The sequence below is a fragment of the Phyllostomus discolor genome, chromosome X (genome assembly GCF_004126475.2).
Source record: "Phyllostomus discolor isolate MPI-MPIP mPhyDis1 chromosome X, mPhyDis1.pri.v3, whole genome shotgun sequence".
Lineage (NCBI taxonomy): Eukaryota > Metazoa > Chordata > Mammalia > Chiroptera > Phyllostomidae > Phyllostomus > Phyllostomus discolor.
In genome coordinates this window covers 59,252,647-59,264,955 of record NC_050198.1, presented here as the reverse complement: position 1 = coordinate 59,264,955, position 12,309 = coordinate 59,252,647, and the positions used below count along the sequence as shown (strand labels likewise).

General features: G+C 41.6%; 1 pseudogene; it reads right to left on the bottom strand.

Moving 5' to 3' along the window:
- Nucleotides 1–2,095: 2,095 nt before the first annotated feature.
- On the bottom strand, nt 2,096–11,312 carry LOC114504870 (annotated as a pseudogene).
- Between the last annotated feature and the right edge of the window lie 997 nt (nt 11,313–12,309).

Here is a 12,309-nt window from a genome sequence, read left to right as displayed (position 1 = left end):
CCACTAGAACTAACAGATATGTATAGAACACTTCAGCCAACCATACTGGAATGCACATTCTTCTCAAGTGTGTATGGGACATTCTCCAAACAAAAATATGTTAGGCCACAAATGTAGTTCTCAATAAATTTCAAAAGATTGAAATCATACAAAGTTTATTTTCTGACTGCAGTGGAATGAAGCTAGAAATTCATAACACAGGTATGTCTGGAAAATGCACCAATATATAGAAACTGAACAACACACAATTAAATAACCTATTGGTGAAAGAAAAAATCATGAGGGAAAAATTTAAATACCCTTAAGCAATTGAAAATAAGGGAAACACAGCATACCAAAACTTGTGAGATGCAGCAAAAGTAGTGCTCAGAGGAAAATTTATTGGTCATTAGGTAAGTGTAAATCAAACCATAATGGTATGTAAAATGATTCTGTTGCAGCACAGAACAGTTTGATGGTTTCTCACAAAATTAAACACAGAAATACCATATGGCTCAGCTATTCCACTCCTAGGAATATATGCAAAATAATTAAATGAGGTGCTAAAACAAAGTTTTGTACACAAATGCTCACAACTGCATTATTTACAATACTCAAAAGGTTGAAACAACCCATATACCTGTCGGAGGATGAATAGATAAACAAAATTGTGGTATATACCTAAACTAGAATATTAATCAAGAAAAAATGAAGTATTGATATATACTTCAGTGTGGATGAACTGCAAAAATATTATGCTAAGCCAGACACAAAAACTCATGTATTGTGTAATTCCATTTATGTGGAATATCCAGAAGAGATAAATACAGATTTTTTTGCCAGGGGCAGGGTGGTAGAGGGAAAATGGGAGTAAATACTTGAAGTGTATGGGGTTTTTTAGGTGAGAAGGCTGAAAGTTCCCTGAGGCTTTGATCACTGGGGCACTACATGAAATAACGTGGAATTACTCTTTATGTAATGGTAATTATCTCCTTAGTTTATATTTTTAAGAAATTCATACACATATATAGGTCCTGTTTTAAATATACATAAAGAACTGAAAAGTCAAGTGGTAGGAAATAACTTGTCCAAGAAGTGAAAATAGGGGCACAATTTGTAAACTGGTGGTACCTCACTTGTGTCAACATTTATAGGATTGAAACTTGAATTTGGTTTGGCATCACTATTATTTTAGTTTCAAAAATTATTCCTGCTTCTTGTTTAAAGTGCAAACACTACAGAAGTGTGGAGAATAATTCTGTTATTGCCCCTTTCAACTCTCACCTGCAACTCTGAACTGCTAATTTCCTGTCAGCAAGAAAGGTCCCACAGAACTGGCCTTAATGTCAGATTCCATGCTACTGTTGTTTGTTTGGAAGGAAAAATAAATGGCTGAATCCCCTCAGGAACATGGGCACAGAGCACCAGGTGTCAGCAATCTGAGAAATACACTGGGGAGACAGGCTGACTCTCCATCACTCTCAGGTGTAGAAGTGAGATCCTATCCACAGTGCACCTTCAGAAAGTGGGCGGGAGGGTGCTATACAGTGATTGGATGAGAAGACAAATGCAAGCATGGTGAGAAGTGTGAAAAGACCCATTTCCCATTCACCTGTGTGCAAATTGTAAACCTGTTTACTGGAGTATGGTCTTTGAAAATAGTCAACTGACCAGGAAGAAGTAAACTATGTGAGTTCCCTCTTCCTTCCTCCCACAGCCCTTACTATGCAGTAGGCATCTTTTGCAAAACCCCTTTGTGCTGGGTCTCATGTCTGCTTCTGGGGGCCTGTAGGGAGAGCACCCAATTGAGTCCTACTGTCTCCAAAGGCCAACCTTGGAAGCAGCATGTGTCCCTTCTTATCAGAATTTATTGACAAACCACCTATAGAGTCAAGCCTGACATAACTTCTAGGGAATGCCAAGGTGAATGACAGAATTGGGGGTGGAGAAGGAAGGACTTTCCAGTCCTACACCCATTTGCTCATGGTAGGGCAGGGGAAGAGCAATCCAAGACACATAACATACAATGTGTAACATCATTCTTTATTATGAAAAAAAAAACCACCCAGCAATCATTATATAAAAAAAACAACAACAAAAAAACAAAACACCCAGCAATCATGAATGGGGAAAATAAAGAGAACAAATTACCCTTCAGGTGGTTATGTTACCTGACCTATAAGGTAACTTCAGCTTCTTGATCAGCCAGGCCTCCAGCTCCAGTCATGGGTATAGGCTTAGGCTGGAGAAAACAGAAAACAGAACAATGGGGATGAAGACAAACATAACATCTGAGGGCTCTTTTTAAGGGGTTTGTTTGAAGGCCTCCTCTGAGATTGTGCCCTTCACCTGCAGGGGAGGAGTTGGGATGTCAGAAGAGCCAGTTCCCTGAGTTTCATTGCAGGGCACCAGGTTCCAATTTCTGGGCCTTCCCAAAGGCCCAGAAACATCCGCCTTAACCCACTTGATATTCAAACCTCACCTTGAGCATAGTGAAGACCTGAGCAGCTCTGCTGTATTTCCACCTGTTGTCCTGAAGGCACCTGGAGTGGGAGAACAAGTGATTTCCTTTAGTACCACAGTGCAGATACTCGACCAGAAAATGCCACCACTAAGTCTATGTCGTTATATCTATGCTGGGACAGATGTGCCAGAAAGAGCACGATGTGTAATGAGGAGGAAAGACCTAGTGAAAACCAAGACCTCTGTCACTAGCATTCATGCCCACTAGAATTCAAAACAGAAACATAGAGCTGTTCAGAAGAATGTGGGAGCTTAACAATGTTGATAAAGATTTTCAAGAAAATAACAAATGGAAACCTAAAATTGCAAGCTTTCAATTATACTTTATTGAGCTACAATGCACATACTTAGCAATTGCCATTTCGAAGTGTACAATTCAGTGATTTTCAGTATATTACAAGAATGTACAGCCATCACAAGTATCTAATTCCAAAATATTTTCATCACTTCAAAAAGAAACTCCTTAAGTCTAAGAGATCACTCCCTGTTCCTTTCATTTCCCTATACCTTGGCAATTACAAATTTGTTTTCAGTACCTATGGATTTGCCTATACTGGACATTTCATGTAAATGAAATCATACAATATGTAAGCTTTTCTGACTGACTTCTTTCACTTAGTGTAATGTTTGCAAGGTTCATCTATGTCATGATATATGTAAGATCTTTGTTCTATTTATGAATTTGTAATATCCTGTTATATAAATGTACTATATTTTTATCCATTCATCAGCTAAAAGACATCTGGGTTGCTTCTGAGTGGAATATTACTGGTATGAACCTTCCTGTGCAAGCTTTTACTTGAATGTATTTTTTTCGTATCTCCTGTTATATACTTAGGAGTGGGATTACTGAGTCGTATGATACCTCTGTGTTCAACATTTTGTGAAACTTTCAAAAAGATTTCCACAGTGAATGCTCCATTTTGCATTGTACCAGTAATATATGAAAGTTCTGATATCCTCACATCCTCATCTACACTTACCTTCTATTTCACTAAAAAACCATCTTACTGTGTATGAAGTGGTATCTTGTTTAGATTAGCACTCCCCTAATGACTAATGATGTTGAGCATATTTTCATGTGCTTGTTGGTCTTCTGCATATCATCTTCAGAGAAATGTCTATTCAAATCATTTCCTCATTTTCAAGTAGTCTTTTTTAATATATTTTATTTATTATGCTATTACAGTTGTCCCATTTCCCCCTTTTATTCCCCTCCACCCTGCACACCCTTCCCACCTGCACTCCCTCCCCACCTAGTTCAGGTCCATGGCTCATACATGTATGTTATTTGGCTTCTGCAATTCCCATACTATTCTTAACCTCCCTGTCTATCTTGTACCTACCATTTATGCTACCTATTCCCTACACCTTTTCCCCCATCATCCCCGCCCCTTCCCCATGGATAACCCTCCATATGATCTCTACTTCTGTGATTCTGTTCCAGTTCTAGTTGTTTGCATAGTTAATTTTTTAGGTTCACCTGTTGATAGTTGTTTGTTGTCCTTTTACTGTTCATAGTTTTTTAATCTTCTTTTTCTTAGATAAGTCCCTTTAAAATTTTATTTATAAGGACTTGGTGATGATTAACTCCTTTTACTTGACCTTATCTGGGAAGCACTCTATCTTCCCTTCCATTCTAAATGAAGCTTTGCTGGATAAAGTAGTCTTGGATGTAGGTCCTTGCTTTCATGACTTTGAATACTTCTTTCCAGCCTCTTCTCACCTGTAAGATTTCTTTTGAGAAACTAGCTGACAGTCTTATAGGAACTTCTTTGTAGGTAACTGTCTCCATCCCTCTTGCTGTTTTTAAGATTCTCTCCATATCTTCAATCTTGGGTCATGTAATTATGATATGCCTTGGTATGTGATTCCCTGGGTGCAACTTCTTTGGGACACTCTGAGCTTCCTGAACTTCCAGGAAGTCTATTTCATTACCCAGTTTGGGGAAGTTCTCCTTCATTATTTGTTCAAATAAGTTTTCAATTTCTTGCTCTTTGTTCTCCTCCTGGCACCCCTTTGATTCAGATGTTGGAATGCTTAATGCTGTCCCAGAGGTTCCTAAGTCTCTCATTTTTTGAATTCTTGTAGAAACAAAAATCATTCTGTTCCAGTTGATTGTTTATTTCTTCCTTATGGTCCAAACCATTGATTTGAGTCCTGGTTTCCTTCCTGTCACTGTTGGTTCTCTGTACATTTTCCTTTGTTTCACTTTTCATAGCCTTTGCGTTTTCCTCTATTCTGTGACCATATTCAACCAATTCTGTGAGCATCCTGAATACCAGTGTTTTGAACTGTGCATCTGATAGGCTGGCTATCTCTGTCACTTAGTTTTATTTTTTCTGGAGCTTTGATCTCTTCTTTCATTTCAGACACTTTTCTTTATGTCTTGGCATGCTAATTAAGTATGTAGGGGAGGAGCCTTAGGAATTCATCATAGTGGGGCAAACCATGTAGCTGCGTTGTGGTGCTGTATGTGGGGGAGAGGTCCAAGTGGGAACAATGCCACTTATTCAGCTCTCTACCAGCTTTCATTCACTTCTGCCCCCTACCCACAAGCAATTTGGGTCCATCTAGTGCTGATTTCTGGGTGTATGGACTTGTGCACATTCAAAGACCCTGTGGATCTCTCCAATGAACTCACCTGTGAGGCTGGGAGTTTCTCCCATGGCTGCTATTCCCACAGGATTTCTCAGTCATGGGTTTTGAGGCTTTATTTCCCTGCACTGAAACTCTGGGTTGTGTGGTCTGTTTTGCTCCCCAGTTGTTCCTCCCTGGTTTATCTGCACACAAAGGTGGGAGCACCTGCTCCACCCACCCCAACTTACAGCAAAGCCTCTCCACCCAGCTTCCCCTCTCTGCCCCTCCTACCAGTCTACATGAAGGTTTCTTCTTTAAGTCTTTGGTTGTCAGACTTCCATACAGTTTGATTTTGTATCAGTGCTGGTTGTTTTTTATTTTTAAATTTGTTGTTCTTTTGGTTGAGTGAGGTGGCATAGTGCATCTACCTACACCTCCTTCTTGGCCAGAAGTGAGTTGTTTGTCTTTATTGTTGAATTGTAAGTGTCTGTCAGATATTCTGGAAAGGATACCTTATCACATAGGATATTTGCAATTATTTTCTACCATTCTGTGGTTGCATTTTCAATTTCTTTTTTTAAATTACTTTATTGTTGTTCAATTACAGTTGTCTGCATTTTTCCCCCACCCCAGGCAATCCCACCTCCCTCCCTTGCTTCCACCTTCCCCCTTGGTTTTGTCCATGTATTTTTTATAGTAGTTCCTGAAAACCCTTCTCTCTAGTGTCCCCTCCCCCTCCCCTCCGGCTATTGTTAGATTCTTCTTAATTTCGATGTCTCTGGTTATATTTTGCTTGCTTTTTTCTTTTGTTGTTATGTTCCAGTTATAGGTGAGATCATATGGTATTTGTCCCTTGCCACCTTGCTTGTTTCACTTAACATAATCCTCTCCAGTTCAAACTATGTTGTCGCAAAGGGTAGGAACTCCTTCTTTCTCTCTGCTGTGTAGAATTCCATTGTGTAAATGTACCATAGTTTTTTGATCCACTCATTTACTGATGGGTACCTAGGTTGCTTCCAGCACTTGGCTATTGTAAATTGTGCTGCTATGAACATTGGGGTGCGTAGGTTCTTTTGGATTGGTGTTTCAGGGCTCTTAGGATATAATCCAAGCAGTGGAATTGCTGGGTGAAAAGGCAGTTCCATTTTGTTTTCTGAGGAAATTCCATACTCTTTTCCACAGTGGCTGCACCAGTCTGCAGTCCCACCAACAGTGCACTAGGGTTCCCCTTTCTCCACATTGTCTCCAACTCTTGTTGTTTGTTGATTTGTTTATAATGGCCATTCTCACTGGTGTGAAGTGGTATCTCATTGTGGTTTTAATTTGCATCTCTCTGATGGCTAATGAGGCTGAGCATCTTTTCATATGTCTTTGGGCCTTTTGTATGTCCTCCTCAGAGAAGTCTTTTCAGATCTGTTGCCCATTTTTTAATTGGGTTGTTTATTTTCATACTGAGTTTTGGAAGTACTTTATCAATTTTGAATATTAACCCCTTACCAGATATATCTGTGGATATGTTCTCCCACTCTGTGGGTTGTCTTTTTATTTTGTTGATTTCCTTTGCTATGCAAAAAGTTTTTAGTTTGATGTAGTACCCTTACTTTATTTTTTCTTCTGTTTTCCTTGCCTTGGGATATATATCCAAAAAACACTGCTAGAAGCAATGTCTGAGATTTTGTTGCCTATGTCTTCTAGGATTTTTATGGTTTGGGGCCTGGCATTTAAGTCTTTGATTCGTTTTGAACTTATTCTTGTGTGTGGTGTAAGGAGGTGGTCTAGTTTAATTTTTCTGTGCATTATCTGTCCAATTTCCCCAACACCATTTATTGAATAAACTGTCTTTAGCCCATTATATGCATTTTCTTTCTCTGTCAAATATTAATTGACTATAAAGGTGTAGGTTTATTTCTGGACTCTCAATTTTGTAACATTGACCTATGAGTCTGTTTTTATGGCAGCACCAGGCTTTTTTTTATTGCTATGGCCATGTAGTATAGTTTGATAATAGGTAATGTGATTCTCTCAATTTTCTTCTTCTTTCTCAGGATCACTGTTGTCATGTGGGGCCTTTTGTGGTTCCATATAAATTTTGAAATATTTCTTCTAGTTCTGTGAAATATGTCATCAGAATCTCAACAGGGATTGCACTGAATCTAAATTGCTTTGTGCAACATGGAGATTTTAATGATGTTAATTATTCCTATCCATGAACATGGTAGGTGTTTCTACTTATTTGTATCTTCTTCAATTTCTTTCTTCAGTGTCTTATAATTTTCCAAGTACAGGTCTTTTATATCCTTGGTAAGGTTTACTCCTAGGCATTTTATTCTTTTTTGAAGCAATTGTGAATGGGATTGCTTACTTAATTTCTCTTTCTGTTAGTTTGTTATTGACATATAAAATGCAACTGTTTTCTGGATATAAATTTTGTATCCTGAAACTGTGCTAAAGTTGTTTATCTTTTCTAGTATTTTCTAAATGGATTTCTTAGGATTTTTCCATGTAAAAGACCATGTCATCTCACTATTACACTGTTTTAAAATTCTTTATATATATCATCATAAAATTAGGTTACCTGGTTCAGAGACCTACTATTTTTGGAAGCAAAAATACACAAATGCTTATTTCTCCAAATTGCCAATGTGTTCCTATTGCTCAGCCAAACAATCCCTGAGCTACCTGCTACTCTCAAGGAAACCCAATACTCACTTCTGAGACCACTGTGGTTTCATGCCAGACTGGAAGGAGAAAAGCAGCACCATTTCTTGCTGCACCTGGGAGAGGGTGGGCTGAGAACTGCAGGAAGATGTGGGCATGGGAATAGAGAATGCCCTCTGAGGCTCACTGATCATGGTGACCCTCACAAGCAGCTCATCATTCATGATGAACATACTGGAAGGAAAATATGTCTGTAGACAACTAATGGGTGGATAAACCCACATCCTCAACAATGATCCTCCTTCCATCACCACTCAGCAACCAGATCCTCCAAAGCCTGACTAAACCCACCAGATTCCTTGCCTGTTAGCTCTGCTGCTCCCACTGAGCTCACCTTTGGAGAGAAGGTCTATCAGCTTCACTAAATTTGTATGTTTAACCCAATTGCATTTACTCTGAAAAACAGACCAAGGGAGAGGTCAGTCTAAGCCAATTTTCAGAAGAACACAGTGTCACAGATAGGTCATATGATTTAACTAAGGTATACATCTAGTTAGTGTTGGGGTCACAAAGAGAACCCAGTCTTCTACTCCAAAGCTCACATTCTTAATCCCAATGCTGGACTGTTCCTTGCATCTACCTGTTGGCTCCCCACAATGCTTTAAAAAACCCAGTCCTGCTCTGCTACATTCCCACACCCTCAAGACTAGGCTGGGCTGCCTGTTCCTACTCAGAGCACAGCACTCACCTGGAACTGCTGGCAGGGGCAGCAATGAAGGTCTGGGTGAAGGCATGCATAGAACCCTGAGACTGTCCTTCCACTTCAACAACAACAACAACAACAACAACAACAACAACAATTACCCCCTAGAGTCACATTGCTTCACAGGCTCCCACTGCATTCCTCAGTTAGGGTGAGACTCCACACATACCCAAGGGGACAGTGGTTCACTAGCTATCCAGAAAGGGGAGGGCAACAATAGGAGCAATCTTCTCCTACTGACATGGACCCTACTATGCCCTAGGACAACCACTTCACAAGTTCATTTGATTAATTTTTTGCAGCTACCCAATAGGTGGCCATTATTAGCTCCCATTCACAAAAGAACAAAATGAAAGTTATGTGTAGCTGGCAGCCACCAAACCCCATCTCTGTGTCCCTAACAGCCCAGCTATATGGTGCTGACAGGTCATACCAGGATGGGATGGTGGTAGAGTGGAGTCAGGAGAACAGAGAGGAAATAGGAAAAAAGAGGAGGTATCAGGGAAGTTGGGAGAGTTCTGAGAAAGATCCCAGCCTGCAGGACGGACAAGTGGGGTATCTGAAGACGGGACTCTCCACCCACTCACCTTCCTTGAACACCCCATTGACACAGAAGGAGAGCATGTTTTTCTTAAATAGAAGAGTGAAGTGCTCAGTCACCTTCTACACCTCTCAACAACCTGCATGTTTCTGGGCCAGCCCAAAAGAGAAAGCAGGTTCTCACTGACAGGAACCACATGTCCACCATGAAGGAATTGAGATCATTCTGAGTTTTGGACAACACACAGAGGGAGCACACAATGTCATGTTTTGTATGTTTCAGCAGCTGAAAGTGCAGATCTGTGGAGGAAGGCCAGCAACGGTCAGGGTTGCCACACCCAGGGGCCTATGACTGGCCCCTTCATGCCTCTTTTCCCTGCCCAATCTTCCCCATCCCACATGCACTGGTGTCCTTGAGGTTCTTCATATTTTTGCTATTTTTGAAGTACTCAAGCAAGCTGCTTGTAGGAGAATAACAAGCAAACGAAAAACAAGATGTGGTGGTCTGGCCAGTGTGGGTGTTGCAATGAGCTGGCTTGTGTCTGCTGGGGAGCCACACAGCCTAGGAGCAGAGTCTGAGATGTGATATTCACGGATCTGGATCCTTTGGGTTGAAGGGAAGGGCAAGGGAGAAGCAGGCCTCATCGTGATAAGCACCGAGGAGACTCTGTCTGTCTCGAGTCATAGATCAAGTAATATCTGAGGGGACAATGAAGACTGTCTGTCACCATGTTCTAGACCTCAAATGGGACTTGAAAACTCTCATGAGAAGTCTTGAGCTTAGGTGGTTCAGTGTGTCCCAGACATCCCTCATTTCTGGTGGACCCCTGGGTACTCACTACTGGAGGAATTGCAGCACTAGACTCTTCACAACATGAGATTCTTTATAGCTTTCCTGGAATCAAAGACATTTTGAGGCAATGTGGTTGATAAAGCCTCCCTTGCAATAAATACCCCAAATGTTGACTTTTCTCCCTCACCTTGTAGGGTTTTATTAAGTCGGGACTGTGAATGTCAGTGGTAATTGGTGGGGTAAATCCTGGCCATCCTGGGGAAGAGAAGAGGAAGTTGGCAGTGTATACCAGGAAATTTTTCCTGAATAATTAGGTGAATGGATAGGCTCACGGGATCATAAAAGACAGAAGTCAGGAGTGAAAAGGACCTGGAAATTTTGTGGGCAAGATTACAGTGGGCATCTGCATCATGAGGTCCTGGAAGTTCTACTCTTGCATGTAACTTGTGTGTATTTGTTCCTCTTTTTGTCTCCCTTCTTCCTTGCCTCCCTTTCTCTGTGTGTGTGTTCTTATATGTGGATTTTGGCAGAGATCATATTCATCTTTTTCAGAAGTCCATATCCCCCCATTATGGATAAGGGTATGAAGAAAATGTGTAATTTAAGAAAGACTCATAGTGCTTGAGGGCAGATGTGGAGGTTATCCATGTGAGCAGAGACAATGATAAACGAAAGCACTTACCAAGCATAACAACTTGGGGAAATGGCGCAGGCCACGAGTGTCATTATGGTTGAAATGAGACACTCATATGGATTACTGAATCTGGTGGAGGAAAAAGGACGACATGGCTTTTCTCTCAAGGGGAGCAAAAGCCTTGGCCCTCACTCCAATGAATTGTCTTACTAGGCACCTTACAAGGTCCTTATTAACTATGCACTGGCTCACTTTAGGTGGTTACCTTTTACAGAAAACAAAGGAGCCAATGCTGCTAATCACATCACAGAAAAAGGATATTTGCAAATGAAAAAGCAAAGGTAGTTGGATGGTTACACTCATCCTTGGAAAGTTTAGCATGGTTTTTAGGAAGTGGCTTTGCAGTAAATGTCCTCAATTTAGGGTGAGGGAGTTTTAGCAAAAAGCAAGACTCATGGAGACCTAGGCACATTGCAGGCCTGATTCCCCATGGGAGAACAGAGAACCTATCTGTGGGCATGGGTCCTGTGCATCTCTGAGTGGGAGCTGGGCCCACGCCATGCAGAGTGGCCTCCCACAGGGAAACATTTCCTGATAGCACTGTCCACATCTAAATACAGAAAGAAGTGGTTGATAGTTTGGGTTGCAATGCTTCCCTTCAGTTAAAACATTCATGGCATGAACAGAGACAGGTGATCTGCCCACCAACCAGCCCCCTTGGTCTCCTCAGCCTCTGAGTTCAAGGTTTCTGGGTCCACTCTCCTATTGAGCACTGACCATCTGCCATATGGAATCTCAAAAACACACAATCTCCTCATCTCTTTCCACACCTTCACATCCATATTACTTCCCTCCCTCCCTCCCTCCTTCACCTTTTCCCTCCTGCCTTCCCTCTTCCTCAGTCCCTCTCCATCATGCTGATTAGAACCTCTCCAGAGGACCCTGACTCCCTTTTCCAGTGCCACAAGACACAGCATTTGGATTCCAGACTCCAGGGCTTCTTCCCCTTTCCTGCCTCCCTTTCTTTCTTGTGGTCCCAAGTGAAGGCTCCAGAGAAGTGGGAAGGGGGTGGGAGCCTCTTCTGCTACCTCACTGGGGGGTCCAACATCCTGTCAGGGTCAGGGCCTGCCCCAAGCATGGCCAAGAATGCTGGAGCAGGGATGTGAGTGAGGGAGGGACCAGGAGACAGGAAAGGAAATGGAGGGGAAGAAGAAAGAAAGAGAGTAAAGATAGGAGAGAAAATTGGGAAGACACTGGGGAGTAGAGACAAAGGTGAAAAGAGAAAAAATGTCATGGGAAAGATATTCTGCCCTGGTGGTGAGGGAATGGGTGTCAGATAAAGAGAAAGAAGAAAGGGAACATCTTTCCTGCCCTTTCCTTCATCTGACCCTGGCTTGCCCTAGGTCTTCATGTAGGAATGAAGAACATACATTTCTGGAACATTTGTTTGTTGGCCTAAGGGTCATGGGATGCTGGTTGAGCATTTGTTATCTGTGTATCTGTTCTGGTCTTAGTTGTTTCCTTGACTGAGAAATCCTATCTGTGTCTGGGTACCCATGGCTCCTCTTAAGAATTACTCAGGTCATATGATGTGTGGAAGGAGGGGCCCCTGAGAGTACGCTCCTTCTCTTTCTTTACTCAAGGATGCCCTATCCCCTGGAATTACATTAAAAGAAGGGATGTCATCATGACAGTCACTGGAGGCATGGGCCCTTGGCATGGGATGAGAAGTCCCCATGTCATCCTGGGATTGGAGGGGACACCCTTTTGAAGCATGGGAAAGAAGGTTCCTCCCAGAATAGGATAGGGATACTCTGTGTTATATCAGAAGTAGGAAGA